Here is an 18,323-nt window from a genome sequence, read left to right as displayed (position 1 = left end):
TATACTTAGTCTAAACTGTAGGATTTCTTGATGTAATTGTTATTTCTATTGTTTGAGTTGCGTATTTACTTTTGGACTACAGGACAGTATCCCGGGAGATCCCTCTGCATATTTACTTTGGGACTACGAGACGGTATCCCGGGAGATCCCCCTGCATATTTACTTTGGGACTACGAGACTTTATCCCGGGAGATCCCCCTACACTTTTACTTTTAGTACTATGAGACGGTATCTCGGGAGATCCCCTACTGTTACTCCTGTGTACTGTACTATTATTCTTTTGTGATTTTCTCTTTGTTAAATTTCTGTCTGTTATTACACTGCGAAATTTTTATTCCACCTTATTTAATTTACATATACCAGTAAGGCCCTGACCTGACCTCATCACTACTCGACCGAGGTTAAGTTTGGCACTTACTAGGTACCGTTGTGGTGTACTGCTACTCTTTTACACATGTTTCGTGTGCAGATCCAGGTACCTTCCACCAGCCTCACTATTAGTTGTGTACTTGTTGCTGCTCCGAAAACTTCAAGGTACATCTGCCTGCATCCGCAGACCTCGGAGTCCCCCTCTATCCCTTTTATGTTGTTCCTCTTTTATTTCTCCTAGTTATTGATTTGTAGGAACAGTTAGACAAAAGTCTTAGAAGCTGTGACTTATGGTGTTCCGAATCTTGGAAGAATTTTGTGTATATTTTGAGAGTTGGTTATTGTACATGATGAGTGGTATTTCTATTAGTATTTAAATATCTATTATTGTTAGTTGTTAAGGTTTTACTTTCATTTTTGGTCATTTACGCAAATGTTAGGCTTACCTTGTCGGAGGGACTAGGTGTCGTCACGACATCTCACGGAGGGAGGATTGGCTCATGGCAGGTTGTTGACTTAAGATTGTTTTAATCATTTGCGTGATGAGAAATGGTATTAGTTACATCTAATTGGGATTTTAGAATCACTTAGAAGTAGTAAAATGAGAATTGGGTTAAGAAAGCACCATTAATAAGGGATATGGGATTTTACGCGCATAAGGTGTTTGATAAACTGCCTAAGTGACTAAAATATGAGCCTTAGTGCTAATATTGGTTCCTCTTGATATATATTGACATAGATTATTGTTGAAAGAGGCGACGAACATGTGATACGCTTAGAAAGGCCAGAGTCAAGGTATGTGAGGCTAAATCTCTATGTTTGGGAATGTTAATGATTGTCCCTACACTACGTTTCTTTTGCGATGCTACTAATTGCCTCAGAAATATAGTTAAGCCTAGTTCCTTTAATAGTTGCAAAACTTCAATTCTCTAGCTTCATAACTCGTTCATGACTTTTATCCTAAATGTTGTGAGCTAAGTGCACAATCAATATAGACTTGGGTTTATGCCCATGAGTCTCAGTCTAGATTTCTCAGCATGTCATAAATTGTTAAAGTTTCAGTTTTCATAATCAGATCATGAATACATGTCTCAGTTTGGTCCTATTCAGTATTCCAGTATCATGTAACTCAGTATGATTCAGTATTTTAGTACCATGTATTGCAATATGATTCTCAGTTCCTGCTTTTAAGTCCGTGAATATTGAACCCATGTACTTGGGCCTGAGAGCGCAGTTTACGCTTTATGCATATTTGGGCCTAAGGCAGCAGTTTATGCTTTATACATCTTTAGGACTAAGGCCACAATTTATGCTTTATGCATCTTTAGGCCTTCTTGCACCCTATTTTGCACTAGTCAAGATAGAATTCAACTTGTAGTTTCTTTGTTGTTGATGAAAGAGAGTCGCCACCTAATATTTAAAGGTATACTAAAGTACATATTTAATTACTAAGTCATATTCTTTATTGGTCCTCTAACTGGTAAGATTATGAGTAAAGGTTATTGTTCTTATAAAGGAAAGGTGTTAGGCACTGAAGTAGCTCCATAGGATTTAGACTTAAGTTTGGGACCAATTATTTATAAAAGGCTTTGACTAGTGATAAGGAATGTTGCTTACTGTACATCTAAGTATTATATTGATAGAAAGAATGCGAGATCCTAAAGGGATGCGAGTTTAGGAGGAAGTTCATAAGATATATTGGAAGAGTCTTGAAATTTGTATATAAGTGGTCTAAATTTTATAAGTTTATAAAAAAGATTGAGTTATGAAAATACTTTGATTTGGGGGATGGTTATTTACATAATGCTTAAAAGGATGTTTCGTAAGAAAAGTATCTAGAATTACCTTAGTTTCGGAGGATTTTCAAAGAACGGGTTATTTACCCAAAATTTCTTAAGGGCGACAATTCTTGAAGTTCTGATTTTTCTTTTGAAAATAAAGCTGAGATCTGATTTCCCTTATTGAAATAGAGTTGTTGCTTTGGTAAGTTCTGGATTTCAAAATCTTTAACGGAAATAAGGGAGAGTGAAGAACATAATAATTTGCGAGCAGATTATAATTAGTGAGTTAATGATCTACTTCTAACTAATTTCCCTTTTAAATCCTATATTATTTAAGGCTTGCCTAAGTTTATATGATATTAAAGGTTAAAAAAGTATGGGATCTAATATATGAGTGTTATATACATGAGATATAAATAACAGCAAAGATATAGCTAACATTAATTTAGACTATCAGAAACAGTAAACTATACTAATGAGATAGCAAATAACAATAAAAGAGCTGAGGGAAAGAGGACTGGACTATGTGATCGGGCCTCAAGAAGATAGTCCCAACAGTGAAGAGACGCGAATACAGTTAAATTTGGACTTCTTGATGAGATGCAATAAGGCTAGAATTGGGCCTGAGTTAATCAAGAACTCAGAGACCCAAACAGATATACATGTCAAAAAAATAAGAAAGCCACTAGACATATATCCAATACACTTAACATGTTCTAACTATAGATCATACTTTGATGTACATGACAAATACACGAACAGATAATTGAAGCAAGAATAAGATTATATGGTTGAGAAAATTATATATTAATATGGTGGCTTTACTAAGCAAATAATTCACATTGAAAACCTTTCGTTGTCATTAAATACTAAACCCTTAAAATACTGAATGCGTCAAGGAATTAGGAGCTAAGGAGGGAACCCCACTCGAGGTCGATGCTCTCTTTGGATCCCCCGACACTTCAAATTTTCCAAGGGACTCAAGGCCTAGGGCAATGCTTGTGACGGGGAGGGCAGCCCAACCTAGAGTCAAATTTCGCCCCCAAATACCCTTAATCACTAACGACATGTTTTCCTTACACATTTAAGTTCCAATGAGGCCCTTTCAATGCAAATTAAGTACTAAAATATTACTTTACCCCAAAATATATTTTTTCCTCTTAATGAAAATAACACAAGAGAATACAGAGTACTTGTAATACTAAATAGGGGAAACATATCAAGGAATCCTAAAGAAGGGGGGTTGAGTTCAGAATATATATATATATATATATATATATATATATATATATAGAATAAAGAAGTTTCATATCATACTATTACAGGAATGAATCATTAAGGCACAACATATTCAAATGGGTATTAATGAATATTACTTGGCACCTTAAAGACATCAAAGCAGATTCAAACCAACAGTCATAACCAGCCATTGTTACAAAGAGGTTGTCAAAGTCATGGGATTAAACTCTCATCATGATTACAAATTCACAGGTTCAAACATGGGACTCCTAAGGTCTCAACAGGGTCATGCTTTTAACAGTATTAGCAAGTCAATATGTTCAGATAATATCAACAAATGAACTTTATAAGGTTTGAGAGTCAAGTTCAACTTCAGGTTAATAATGAGGAGGAGGACTAAGCATCACTCAAAGCAGAACATGGTGTTATAGAGTTAAGCAAGGAGGCTAGCAACAATCAGTCAACTGTTCATAGGCAAAGTAAATGAGGTAGTGATCTCGTATAAGTAAAGGAACTTTACACATTACAGAGCCAAATCAACATATTGGTAAAGAAAGGAGATTGAAAAATATTGCATCAAACCAAGTTCAACCTTGAACATAAATCTAGTTCAGCATATAGGCATGAAGTGATCATGCTTCACCTCCTAAAAGGGTCACTTGATTAATACATAGTGTCTAACTCCTTCCTTCTTTGAAGATAAGTTAGATATAGATGCATGAAAACTTTACAAAATCAACAAGGGCTCAAAAGATTAAGGACAAGGATGTACTACACAAATTTTGAACTACACATGCATATGAAGATCTCAACTAATCATGGGGCAAACAAACTTAGTTATGCAGCAATTACCAGTTGACTTTTGATCCAAGCAAGATCATGACTTGCATGTGAAGAGGAAGATAGCTTAACTTTATATATACAACAAAGATTCATGAGAATAGTATAGTTTGATGCAAATAAGACAGCTTCTTATAAATGCATACAACAATCGAGTATGATCATGAGAAGGTTATAATGATAGCTTATATACCACCTTCAAAGTTAACAGGATACAAAAACAGAGAAGAGAAGCATCTAAACACTTGAATTCTTTCAACTTAGTTAGGTGATATGGACTTATTGAACTCTCAAGTATATATCAGTTAAGATTACCAAATAATGAACTTGATCATAAACAAATAGGATGCAGGGAATAATATGTATAAGTGAATATCATGACAATATCATTAATGAAAGGAAAACATAAACATGTTTGATTTAACAATGACAATCAAACAGAGTAAAAAGTATAGTGGTAACTCAGAAACAGTTTAACATACACAAGTAGACAAGAAAGTATTTAGACATTTTAAGTTCAAACTTAAAGGTTAAGAATCAGGGAAATATAAGTCATCTTAGTTCAGGTCTCATTTCAATCATAACTATCTGGTAGTAAACTCAGCTTCCACTCACAAGATTACATAAGTATAATAAAACAGAGATGAGTTTATTGTAAGTCATTGAGAACTATAAAGTTTATATTGAACACAAACATGTAAGAATTCAGGCATAAAGAATGTAGAAAAATTCAGAACAAAGATCAACAATTATCCATGACTTAGTCGATTATCACTTTAGAGAATCATAACAGAACAAGCTGACCATAAAAGGTCATCAAACTAACAAAGCTAAATATCAAATATGTCAAATACATACAGAATAATTATAATCTACAGAACTTAACTCGGCATATTTAAATCATTCAAAGAAATAAACAAAAGAAAGGGGGATAAAGTTGATTACCTTCTTAGGGGTAGCAGACCAAACAAATCCTTTTGTTGCTCAAATATCCCAAAACTTTCGAGCTTAAACTAGCAAAGAACTCGGCAGAAGAGAGGAAAACAGTAAGAGAGATAAGACCAGAAACCCTATATTTCTTAGTTTTTTTGTACATAGTATGTTCGTAACTATATGTGTGTTCAGTGTTAGGTTGTGCTTGGTGAGAGCATTGAAGACCCTTTTATAGCATCATTTATGGCTCTAGGGCTTTACAAATTCAAAAGCAGTAGTGGAGAGTGACTCATGGTAGATGATGATAGCAAATCGAGTGAAAAAAACCTTGAAGACAAAGGGCAATATAGTGTTGATTTTACCTAAGAGAAGGGGAATCGATTGTTGAAGGTTTCGAACCAACGGTATAGAATTTCATGATGAATATTTGATGAAAGTTCCATGCATGCTCCAATTTGACGGAGTATAAGAGGATTTAATGTTTCACGTTTGAGCTTCGGGTTCCAGATTTTAGGCATTTGAATTTGATTAATAAAATGGGAAGAAACTGGTGGGATTCGTGGATTCAGAAGGCAAAAGAGATGAATCTCTGATCGATTTGTGACCTTGCACTAATTTATGCAAGGTTTTTTTTATTGATTTGGTTTGTGAGGTTGAGAGAAAAGAGAGAGGAAAGGGAAAGAGAGGCGGCAAGATCAGAGGAAAATAATTTAAGGTTTGGATAGTTGGGGGGTCGGTCTCTAGGGTTAAGAATGCAAGATAGAATATGGGTCGTTTGTTCATTTGATAAATGGCCCTGATAAATCGAGGCTTTATTTTTTTAAAGAAATTAGTTTGGGAATATACAAGAACCATTGGATTTGTATGATCCAACAGTGGAGATAATATCTAGTAATGGGTTAGAATTTAAAAGAGAACAATGGGAATACGTGGGTCATCGATGTTTTGGATGAATGGCTCAGATTGTTTCTATGTGAGCTTGGGAGACAGGTGATGTGGCAAATGTTGATTGGTACAAATAGAGTTACTTGGATTGCCATGGTGGAAATGTAACGACCTGGACGGTCATTTTGAGAGTATTAGCCCTGACCCCTATTTACTCCATGTATCATTTTATGCTTATGTGACTTGCCGTGAGGATTTGTTGTTGGTTTCGAAGTGAATTAGGACACTTAGTCCCTAAAATAGAAGCTTAAGTTCTAAGAATTTGATTGTAGTTGGAATGGTGTGAAGATGACTCCAGAATGGAGTTTCATCGATTTTGTTAGCTCTGTAGGGTATTTTGTACTTAGGAGCGTCTCCAGATTGTGATTTGGAGGTCTACAGCTGAATTAGGGTTGAAATGGCGAAAGTTGAACTTTTGGGAAATTTGACCGGGAGTGGAATTTTTTATATCGGGGTCAGATTAATATTTCGTAATTTGGAGTAGGTCCATAATGTCAACCATGACTTGTGTGCGAAATTTGAGGCTAATCGGACGTGCTTTGATAGGTTTCAGCATCGGTTGTAGAAGTTTTAAGTTTCAAAGTTAATTAAGTTTGAATTGGAGTATGATTCATGTATTTAGCATTATCTGATGTGATTTGAAGGCTCGACTAAGTTCTTATGATGTTTTAGGACTTGTTGGTATGTTGGTTGAGTTCCGGGGACCTCGGGTGGATTCTGGGTGGTTAACGGACTAGAATTGGACTTGTTGGAATTGCAGAAATCACTAATGTTCTGTTGCTGGTTTCCTTCGCGTTCGCGAGAGAGGTCTCGCGTTCGTGTAGGGTATCTGGGAGGCCAGTGGAATTTGTTCTTCGCATTTGTGATATAGGTCTCGCGTTTGCGAAGGACTGAGGTCTTAGGTCTACGCGTTCGCGATAGGGACCTCGCGTTTGTGTGGAGTAAGTGGTCTATTGGGTCATCAAGCATTTAGCCTACACGATCGCGTAGGTATGCACGCGTTTGCAAAGGGTCAGGTGAAGGAACTTCCGCGTTCACGTTCGCAAATGAGATTTTTGGACAGAAGCAATTTTGTGTTTCGCGAACGCGAGGAGGATTCTGCGTTTGCGGAGAAGGAATTACTTGGGCAGATATTAAATTTCAAAATCGAGGGTTTTTATCCCATTTTCATTTTAGGACCTAGAGAGCTCGGATTGAGGCAAAAATTCAAGGATTTTTTAGAGGAAACAATTGGGTAATGATTCTTAACTCGTTTTTGGTTATATCCCACTAATCTATCGTTGATTTCATCATTTAATTAAGGCTTTGGGTTGAGAAATTTGGGGGAAAATTGGGAAAGTTCTTCAACCGAATTTTAGGGTTTTGTTTGAGATTTTGGTGTCTGATTTGAGTAATTTTGGTATGGGTGGACTCGTGATTAAATGGGTGTTCATATTTTGTGACTTTTACCCGATTCTGAGACGTGGGCCCGGGTCGACTTTTTGGGGCAATTTTCCAATTTCTTGTTAAAGTCTTGATTTCATTAATTAGATTGGTTTATTGTAGTTATATTTATAATATGTGATTGCTTTTGGCTAGATTTGGGACATTCAGAGTCGGAAAGTCGAGGAAAAGGCATTCTTCTTGATTGATTGAGCCTAGCTTGAGGTAAGTGGCTTGCCTAACTTTGTGTGGGAGAAATTTCCTTAGGATTTGGTACTGTTATGACAATACTGTGTTATGTGAATGCTGTGTACGCGAAGTGACGAGTACATACACGGGCTAATTATTGAAAATCTAGTTTTTACTTAGCATTAATCTGTTATATATTAAGTGAGTTATCCCAGCATTTGTAGTTATCATGTTTAGCCTAATATCGCATATCTACGTGACTTAAATTCTTATTTGAAATATGTGCAGCATGTTTAGTTGAAGTCCTGCTTTTTCCTTGATTGTATTTGGTCTTAACCTATGGGATTTCTTGCTGTTAATTGTTATTTCCCTCAATTTCGAGTTGTATGTTTACTTATGGGACTACGAGGTGGTACCTCGAGAGATCCCCGCTGCATATTTACTTTTCGGAGTTCGAGGCGGTACCTTGGGAGATCCCCCACTGCATATTTACTTTTGGAACTACGAGGCGGTACCTCGGGAGATCCTCCGTTGCATATTTACTTTTGGGACTACGAGGTGATACCTCGGGAGATCCCTTGTTGAGTATTTACCTTTGGGGCTACGAGACGGTATCTCGGGAGAACCCCTATTGTTTGCCCCTACGTGTTGTATTGTTACCTTTTTGTAAATTCTCTTTGTTAGATTCTCAGACTTTTCATCATATTACTATATATTTTGCTTTAAATTATTATATACCAGTAGGGTCCTGACCTGACCTCATCACTACTCTATCGAGGTTAGACTCGGTACTTATTGGGTACCATTGTGGTGTACTTATGCTACTCTTCTATACACATTTTGTGTGCAGACCCAGGTACCTCCTACCGTCCCGCTATTAGTTTAGATTACTTGTTGCTGCTTCGGAGACTTCAAGGTATATCTGCCAGCATCCGTAGACATTGGAGTCCCCCTCTATCCTTTTATGTTGTTCCTCCTTTATTTTTTTCCTAGTTACTGATAAATAGAGACAGTTAGAATAAATTCTTAGAGCTTGTGACTTATGATTGCCAAGTCGTTGGGAAGTTGTTATACTCAAAATTGTTGGTTCTACTTGTATATGCCGAGCGGCAGTTTTCCAGCTTTGTATATATATACCTGTTGTTGTTAAGGCTTAATAGTATTTTTGTTGTTGTTCAGTTTTTCCGCAACGGTTAGGCTTGCCTAGTCTTAGAGATAGGTGCAGTCACAATATCTTACAGAGGGAGATTTGGGTCGTGACAGGAAAGAGATGGGTGTTTGGGTTGGATCAATTCTGAATTGGGCTTGGTATTTGGGCTAAAAATAATTTAACTAATAGCCATTTTGTATTTAGTTAAGGAATTGCAATTTTAGCCTTTTAGTTTTTAACCCTTTTTAAAATCAATATAAATAAACTTAATAATTTCAATAAAATGTGGTAAAATTATAATTATTTTAATTAATTATCTATAAATAACACATATTTCGAATAATAGCACTAATTTAAAAATATTAACATAGTAACCTAATTTACTAGAAATTAAGGAGTAATTTTGTCAAATTATATAACCTATGTAATGTATATACAAAAGTTATTTTATAATAGCAAATATATTTGTAATTATACAATATCAGTACTACATGATTAATTTGAAACTAATACTTAAATAGATATTCATTAATATAAAATACTTTTAAAACATCAGCAAGTGAACAACTCGGGGAATAAATTCACGTGGATATGGACACAAAAGCTTCCCAATAAAATTAAATTCTTTCTATAGCTCTTGGTCCATGTTAGACTACCTACTAGCAAACATCTCCACTCCAGGGGCATCAACTTAAGCCTTATTTGTTAGACTGCCTACTAGCAAACATCTCCACTCCAGGGGCATCAACTTAAGCCTTATTTGTTTTTCCTGTAATAAAGTGGAAGAAACCATAGGACACATCTTCATCACTTCTGATAATGCCAAATACTTCCGGGATAATCTTTTCTTGCAAAGTCACACCAGCTTTAGTATTCAAAATATTGTAACATGCCAACATCAGTGAGGCTGCATCCTCAATAAGGTAAAACACCATAAATTCAACAACCTCCTAAAATGGGGGCAACTACTTCCCTTCTGCCTTTGGCAAATATGGCTCACTAGGAATAGCAATTGTTTTAATAATAGGAAAGAGACTATTCTCTACAAGCATGCAATAGCTAAAGCAGTAGAGTTCACATATGTGGCAGGTGGATGCCCAGCTAAAACCCCAGAACATGTGATAGGGTTCTTATAATCTAAACACAGAAGGTGCTACCTACCGAAGAGAAAACATAGGAGGTATGGAAGGACTAGTGGGGAACAACAATGGGGACTGGTTAATGGGGTTTAAGGAAAAAATTACTTGCACTAATACAATCCACACATAGCTAATAGCTTTTATGCAGGGTCTGAAGAAGGGAGTATCAAACAGCTTCTTCCCTTTGGAAGTTAACTTAGATTCAGCGGAGGTAATCCACATCATTAACAAAGGCCATCTGACATATGATGCTCTGGTCTACAAATGCAGGTCAATGCTAGCAGCACTGGGGCATCTACTAGTAAGGCATGTCTACAGAGAGCCAAATAAGGTGGCAGACAAGCTAGCAAAGAAAGCAGAAAAGCAATCAGGATCAAGAAATAACTTTGTGGTAGTTCCTCCGGTATTTCAATGAAATGCTATGGGCAAACACCTAAGAACTATTTCTGAAAGGAAAAAAAAAAGGATTGTAATATTAGCGATGTAGTAATAAACTACTCCTTGTTTGCGGATGTGGAAAGCGTACCACAACAGTTTCCTGTAACAAACATTTAACTAGTATTTAATATAATATCCTGCCGCAAAAAAAGAAGAGCTTCAAGGTGTCTAAGAAACCTTTACTATGAACAGCTTATTAAGAGGGATAGGGGGAGGAAATATATATGTACTCTTAGAGATCGTTTGGGTGGAAATAAGTTATCTCAGAATTAATTATTTCGAGATTATTTATTTTGGGATTAGTTATTCCATTATCTCATAGGGATAAAAAAATACTACAATCTCGGATAACTAGTCCCTGGATTAGTTATACCACGATTTTATCCCAACCAAACATGGGATAAACTCATCTCAAATTTAATCCCGGAATAAATTATCTATTATCCCTCATATCAAACGAGCCCTAAGTTTCACAACATGTGCCTTGGTGTTGAACCTTTTTTTTTTTTTTTTTGATATTTTGCATCTTTGATTGTTTTTCCTTTTTAAATGCGGACTAGCGTTTCTTTCCATAATCTGAAATGATATGGACTTTATGCATTTAACTAGAATAATAGTTTTACTCTTTGTATGATATATATATATATATATTAATGTTTCATTTCCATTAGAAATCTTATGGTTGGGTTCCTGATGGTAAGTTAGTCTAAATTTCAGGGGTCATAAGATTGTTATTTTGGGCCTGCTCCCGTTGTTTGGCTCAAAAGATGTTAGACTCTTTTGGACAAATCAATCAAAAATGAAGGGGTAAATTGTAGTCAAACTTAATTGATTCCAGACCAAGAGATTTCATAATAATAAATGTGTAGGGGATGACGAAAATATCGACAATCTCGTTAAGATTCAATATTGCCTTCCTCCTCAGTCCCTGAGGAAAGAATATTACAATTGTTTTATTTTTGTACAAGATACAAGAATGGAGCTTTGTTCTTATTTTCCTTCTGTGGGAAAAAATGGAGAAGCCCCTCCCCCCTGAAAGCCTTCCTGGGCTATATATATATAGCCCTCCCTTGAAAGCTTTCATGGGCTATATATATATATAATTGAAATCCCTTCACCCTCAGCGTGACTTGACGCGCTCGGGCCAGCGGTGCGTTCTGGTCGTGATTACAGACGTTTCTCTTTTCGATTTGTCGGATATTGTGGAGGAGAAATGAGGTGGACTCTATTGACTTTCATTACCCGATTTCTAAAAAGGGGGTCGTGGACAACCTGGTCGGGGTGGTCAGATTTTGACCAATACAGTTAGTCCCTCCGTCTGTCAAGGTCGTCCTTTGCCGGGCTCGACGGACGGATCATGTTTGCAGCGTAGTCAAGAGGAATCTGACCCCCAACTTTCTGTTCCTTAGTCGTGTTTTGTGGACTTTTTGGCGGAGTGGAGGTGTCGTTTCGATACTCGTGGACCGTTGCGATGGTTTCGGAATCAAAACGCCGGTTGGCAATGAAGCGTTAGTTCGTGGATACCACCATTATGACACACGTTCATGGGAAACTGAAAAGTATCGTGCCCTATTAGATTCAAATGGAAACTCTTGGGTTTCGTGCTCGGGGAATTTATGTCTCATATAAATAGGGGAACTTGTCATTTGAGTAATTCGCTTCATCATTCATTTGAAAGAGTTCTTCAAATATCGCTTTTTCTGATACCCTGAATTCTTGCTTACCTTCTTGCTCACTACAACCTTTAATTTTTTCTTCGTATCACTTCTTTCGAAGAGTTTTTTGCTAAAAATGGCCGGCGATTCTTCTCGTGATAATCTTCCTGACGCTGATACGGTAACAGAGAGCTTTGTTCAGACCACCGGAGAAGTGGATGCGGTAGAGGATGAGGGGATTCCCTCGGTAGATGAAATTTTGCCTCGCCTAGGGAGGGATGCGACTGACTTCAGTTTCGGCGGTGGAGTGGAGCCGGAACACGTCACTTCCGTTGTGAGGGAAATGGGAATTGTAGAGTTGAGGGAATGGTGGGGAATCCCCAGTTTCGTCGAGATTCGGTCGGCGGAGGGGGATGACAGAATTCACTTCGATCGCCCCGGATATTGTGTGTTCTATGCCTACCCCTTCATTGTAGGGTACTCACTTCCTCTCCCCATGTTGGTGGTAGATTTCTGCCGCTACTACGAGGGGTGCCCTGCTCAGCTTTCTCCTTATTTGTACAAGTTGTTTCTTATGCTTCTCAAATATGCGGAACTTGCCAGTCGTGAGGTCACTTTGGGCCACATGCTTAGCATTTTGCTCCACAACTGATTCGAGGTACGATAATTCATGCGCGTCCTCGGGGATCAAAGGGTCTAGTGGTGAAGATGGACGATAGAACCAATCATCGTTTCTATGAAAATTACTTTTATATGTGGACCAAGCATATTGTGGTGGACCCGACGGGATTCCCCAGAGATGGAACTTTGCCCGTAAGTTTGCATCTTTAATTAATGAAATGTTCGACCATTTTCTGCGGATGCTAAACTGCTTTGTTTTTCTGCAGCTGAGAGATTGCCCCCGCCACCTGTTGAAGGGATTCGCAAATGGGTGGAGGCCATTCTTCCCCACACAGTGGGAGTTCGTACCTGGTCGACTTTCCATGAGAGGTTTGGACACAGGCCTCTTACAGGTGAGATGACGTCCTTATCTACTGTTTTCCCCCCTTTTTTGTTGTTTAGCCTCTTATGTATCGTTCATCGTTGTCAGGGAGGGTGGGGAGAGCAAGGGCCCCTCAGCTAGCCTTTCGCCAGCTGGACACATCCACCCGTCTTGTCGTTGTACCTGTTGCACGCCCTTCGTCAAGGGCTACTTCGGTTAAATCCGCGGCCTTGGTTACTCTAGCGAGGGCCGCTTCTCAGGACGAGATCCCGACCAGTGTCGTCCGTCCGACGAACGAGTCACCGTCGACTGGGGAGGAGGAAGGGCCATCGAAGAGACGGAGACTAGAGTTTGAGATGGCGCCTCCGACAGTGATTCACCTGGATGATTCTCCCCCAACGGGTTCAGGAGAAGGTGTTGCTGCGGCGTCTCCCATAGAGGCGGAGCGGATTGTTGAAATTGGCACTGACGGTCAGCTCTCAGAAACTCCGACTGCCGCTGTGGCCCAGCCAGAAGTCCCTGTTGTTACTGGCAATCAATGCCTTGTCGTGGTAGAGAACCAGCTCTCTGGCGCCGCTGTTGTGATTTAAGACGTGCCCTCCTTTTCTGCAGCGGATCGTGCTCCTCCTTCGGCAGCGGAAAGGGGAAAAGGCATGATGGTTGACGAGTATGAGTCCGAGTCAAACCTGGATCCTGATGATGTCAGGATGTTCGATGAGGGCCTTACTCGTTCGGTGGTTCACGCGGGGGGCTTGGCTCGTATTCTTCAGATCCCTTCCAGCGTTAACCTCTTGGCGTAGGGGGAGGATATGGTGTCGCAATTCAGCCTTTTATGTTCAGAAGCTGAGAATGAGTCCCTTTGGGATATCCCCTATGCTGAGGGATGAGGTGGCCGTCATGGGCTTGAGGGTACGTTGCATTTTGTTTTTGCTTTAGGCCTTTTCCCCTATTCAAAAGTATTAGTTTAACCCTGTCCTTATGATTTTCAGACATACATGGTAGAGGTAGAAAGCATTTGTAGGTCCAACGTCCGGGCAAGGTTTTTTTGAAGATGCTAGAGAAGTACCGTCGCTATCGCGATAGATGTCGTGAGATGCATGAGCAGCTAAGGATGGATCCCCGTAATTGGGCTCTCAGCGAGGAGTTGGAAAAAAGGGACCAAGAATTGATGCAAACGATCCGTAGTAAGAGCGAACTTGAGGAGCAGCTTCGCATCAAGGACGAGGAGCTCGAGTTTGGCAAGGGGATCGCGGCGGAGTGTGAGCATTTGTAGGGTAGGTTGAGGTCAATGCAGTCAGAGATGGACCAGAACTTCGTCAAGGTTGAGGCGAAGAGTACAGAGTGGATGAGAAAATTGACCGCGATGGAGAGCAAAGTCGCCGGTTTGGAGAACATTGAGAGAGCTTGCTTTGAGGCTTTGGCGAGGGCAGCGGCCTTGGAGGACACCATCCGCGTACTCCAATCTGAACAGGAGTAGGAGAGAGCGACAACTACCCTTAGGGAGGCGAGGCTCGAGGAACGCATTGGAATGATTAATTAGGAGACATTTATTCTGGGAGATCGAGTCGCGGCCTTGGAGGAGGAAAATGCACGACTACAGGCCCAGGTTGCATCGTCCTACGCTGCCGTTCCTCGCCAAGTGCATGAGCTCTGGGTTTATGCTGAAGCCCAGCGGGACATCTATAAGAGTTTGTGGGAGGTGGGAACCGTGGCCGAGGCTGCTTACGAGGAAGCGCAAGCGAAGTCTCGCGAGGCTCGCATCAACTGTGGATATGATGCGATGACACCCAAAGCCAATGGGGGTGCGGATGATGATAATGATGAGGCTCGTGGAGATGGCGATGATGATGGCGATGATGACGCCGAATGAAGAGTGTTGTCCTTTGTTTTTGTTTTTATTTTATTTGTTGATTGTCGTCTGTTCGTTCCGTCTTCTTTTTCTCTTCTTCTTTCCCTTTTTTTATTAGTTGGCCTGGACCATATGTAAGCAGTGATATCCCGCACTATGACATTGCATAAATAAAAGTTTCCTTCTTCGCTATTTGCCTTGTACTTCACTTTTTATTCTAACTGTCCATGGGCTCGGAGCGAGACAGAGGCTTGCCCGACGAGTCCCGGTTTTTCTTTCTTCCGGTGGTGGTCAAACTCTTTTCCTTTTTGGCAAAGGCCCTTGTCCTTAAAAGGAGTTATTTCGAACTTATCGAAATAACAGCCCGTTGTCGTTCGAGCAAGGTCGAGCCTTCCTTTTTTCTTTGATAGCGAAGGCCCTTGGCCTCAAAGGGTGTTATTTCGAACTCATCGAAATGACAGCCCGTCGATGTTTGAGCGAGGTCGAACCTTTCCTTTTTCTTTGATGGCGAAGGCCCTTGGCCTTGAAGGGTGTTATTTCGAACTCATCGAAATAACAGCTCGTCGACGTTCGAGCGAGGTCAAACCCCTTTTTTCGTTTGATGGCGAAGGCCCTTGGTCTTGAAGGGTGTTATTTCGAACTCATCGAAATAACAGCCCATCGATGTTCGAGCGAGGTCAAACCCCTTCTTTCGTTTGATGGTGAAGGCCCTTGGCCTTAAAAGGTGTTATTTCGAACTTATCGAAATGACAGCCCGTCGACGTTCGAGCGAGATTGAACCTTTCCTTTTTCCTTGATGGCGAAGGCCCTTGGCCTTAAAGGGTGTTATTTCAAACTCATCGAAATAACGGCCCGTCGATGTTCGAGCGAGGTCGAACATTTCCTTTTTCATTGATGGCGAAGGCCCTTGGCCTTAAAGGGTGTTATTTCGAACTCATCGAAATAGCGGCCCGTCGATGTTCGAGCGAGGTCGAACTTTTCCTTTTTCTTTAATGGCGAAGGCCCTTGGCCTTAAAGGGTGTTATTTTGAACTCATCGAAATAACAGCCCGTTGACGTTCGAGTGAGGTTGAACCCCTTTTTTTGTTTGATGGCGAAGGCCCTTGGCCTTAAAGGGTGTTATTTCGAACTCATCGAAATAACAGCCCGTCGACGTTCTAACAAGGTCGAACCTTTCTTTTTTCTTTGATGGCGAAGGCCCTTGGCCTTAAAGGGTGTTATTTTGAACTTATCGAAATAATAGCCCGTCGACGTTCGAGCGAGGTCGAACCCCTTTTTTCGTTTGATGGCGAAGGCCCTTAGCCTTAAAGGGTGTTATTTTGAACTTATCGAAATAACGGCCCGTCGATGTTCGAGCGAGGTCGAACCTTTCCTTTTTCTTTGATGGCGAAGGCCCTTGGCCTTAAAGGGTGTTATTTCGAACTCATCGAAATAACAGTCCGTCGACGTTCAAGCGAGGTCGAACCCCTTCTTTCGTTTGATGGAGAAGGCTCTTGACCTTAAAGGGTGTTATTTCAAACTTATCGAAATAACAGCCCGTCGACGTTCGAGCGAGGTCGAACCTTTCCTTTTTCTTTGATGGTGAAGGCCCTTGGACTTAAAGGGTGTTATTTCGAACTCATCGAAATAACGGCCCGTCGATGTTCAAGCGAGGTCGAACCTTTCCTTTTTTTTGATGGCGAAGCCCTTGGCCTTAAAGGGTGTTATTTTGAACTCATCGAAATAACGGCCCGTCGATGTCCAAGCGCGATCGAACCTTTCCTTTTTCTTTGATGGCGAAGGCCCTTGACCTTAAAGGGTGTTATTTCGAACTTATCGAAATAACAGCCCGTCGACGTTCGAGCGAGGTCGAAGCTTTCTAGTTTATGGAGGGTCGGGCATCTTCCATGGAAGTCCCAGTTTGTTTGGCATTGCTTGCATCAGATGGTTCAACACTGGTGGACATGAGGCGTCAACGTTTCGCATAGGCTCGCGCTGTGCGCGCATTATACTTTTCCTGTCTGACTCCGGCCGTTCAGCTCGGAGATACTGCCGGCAAAGAGGGCTTCGGCTGCATCTAAGTGATTTTTGTTCTTCAATCTAGATGTCTTTGCGTACATTTGTCCATGCGGATCTTATGTGCTTACTTTGACGAAGTGTGGGAGGTGAGGGTGAGATGTTCTTGGCTCCCGTCCGGTGGTCCGGTGGGGGGGAGTTGGATTGTAGCATCGTTTTCCTTGTTCAGGATATTCGCAGCTGATGGGGCAAGGAATTCCAAGTTTCGTGAATGCATTTGTTTCTCCTTCCCTCAATGCGCTATTCCCATGCCTCGCGTGAGTTAGATTCTCCTTTCGTGCTTCTCTTGGTGAATGATTGTGTTTCTCAGCTTTGATCTGGGAAAAACTAGGAGTTTTTACTAGGAAATCCCCACAGACGGCGCCAAATTTTTTGGCTCAAAAGATGTTAGACTCTTTTGGACAAATCAATCAAAGATGAAGGGGTAAATCGTAGTCAAACTTAATTGATTCCAGACCAAAAGATTTCATAATAATAAATGTGTAGGGGATGACGAAAATATCGACAATCTGTTAAGATTCAATATTGCCTTCTTCCTCAGTCCCTGAGGAAAGAATATTACAATAGTTTTATTTTCGTACAAGATACAAGAATGGAGCTTTGTTCTTATTTTCCTTCTGTGGGAAAAAATGGAGAAGCCCCCCCCCCCTCCCCTCCCTTGAAAGCCTTCCTGGACTATATATATATATAATTGAAATCCCTTCTCCCTCAGCGTGACTTGACGCGATCGAGCCAGCGGTGAGTTCTGGTTGTGAAAGCATGTGTCTAGAGCTATATATATAGTTTCAGAGATTAGTTGTTGTCATTCTACTATGTTACAGAAACAATGAGCGGCAGTACTATTTGGCGGAAGATGGCTTTGAGTAACAGGTCGTAAAAAAATACAGAAAGTATTGCGTAAAGATTACAATAAAAAAGTTAATATAGATAACCGATTTATAAGAAATCCGTTGAATCTGATAAGAATATGGGCTGCTGCTAAGTCTTGTGTTGAATGAAGGGGCATTATTATTTTTAACTCGCGTCAGAAGCTATTTATATTTGATAGCCGAAAAAGTGTATAAAATTTATATATATATATATATATATATATATAATAAATTTATATAATTTTTTTACTATTATTTTTACAGTAACAATACAGTGTATTTTTCCTTAATGAATCACATAAAACAGATTTGCGGCACATTTGCTAGTACCTCTCTTTCATTTATGTTCAATGTTTGGTAAATGTAAGAATTTTATTTCCCAATGATGACAAGCAGACCATGTGGAGCATATTTTAATTTGGTTTTAGTCTTTACATCTTACAGCATTTTCTTATACCACTATATATAA

This window comes from Nicotiana sylvestris, chromosome 7, assembly GCF_000393655.2.
Source record: "Nicotiana sylvestris chromosome 7, ASM39365v2, whole genome shotgun sequence".
Taxonomy (NCBI): domain Eukaryota; kingdom Viridiplantae; phylum Streptophyta; class Magnoliopsida; order Solanales; family Solanaceae; genus Nicotiana; species Nicotiana sylvestris.
This window is presented reverse-complemented; position numbering follows the sequence as displayed.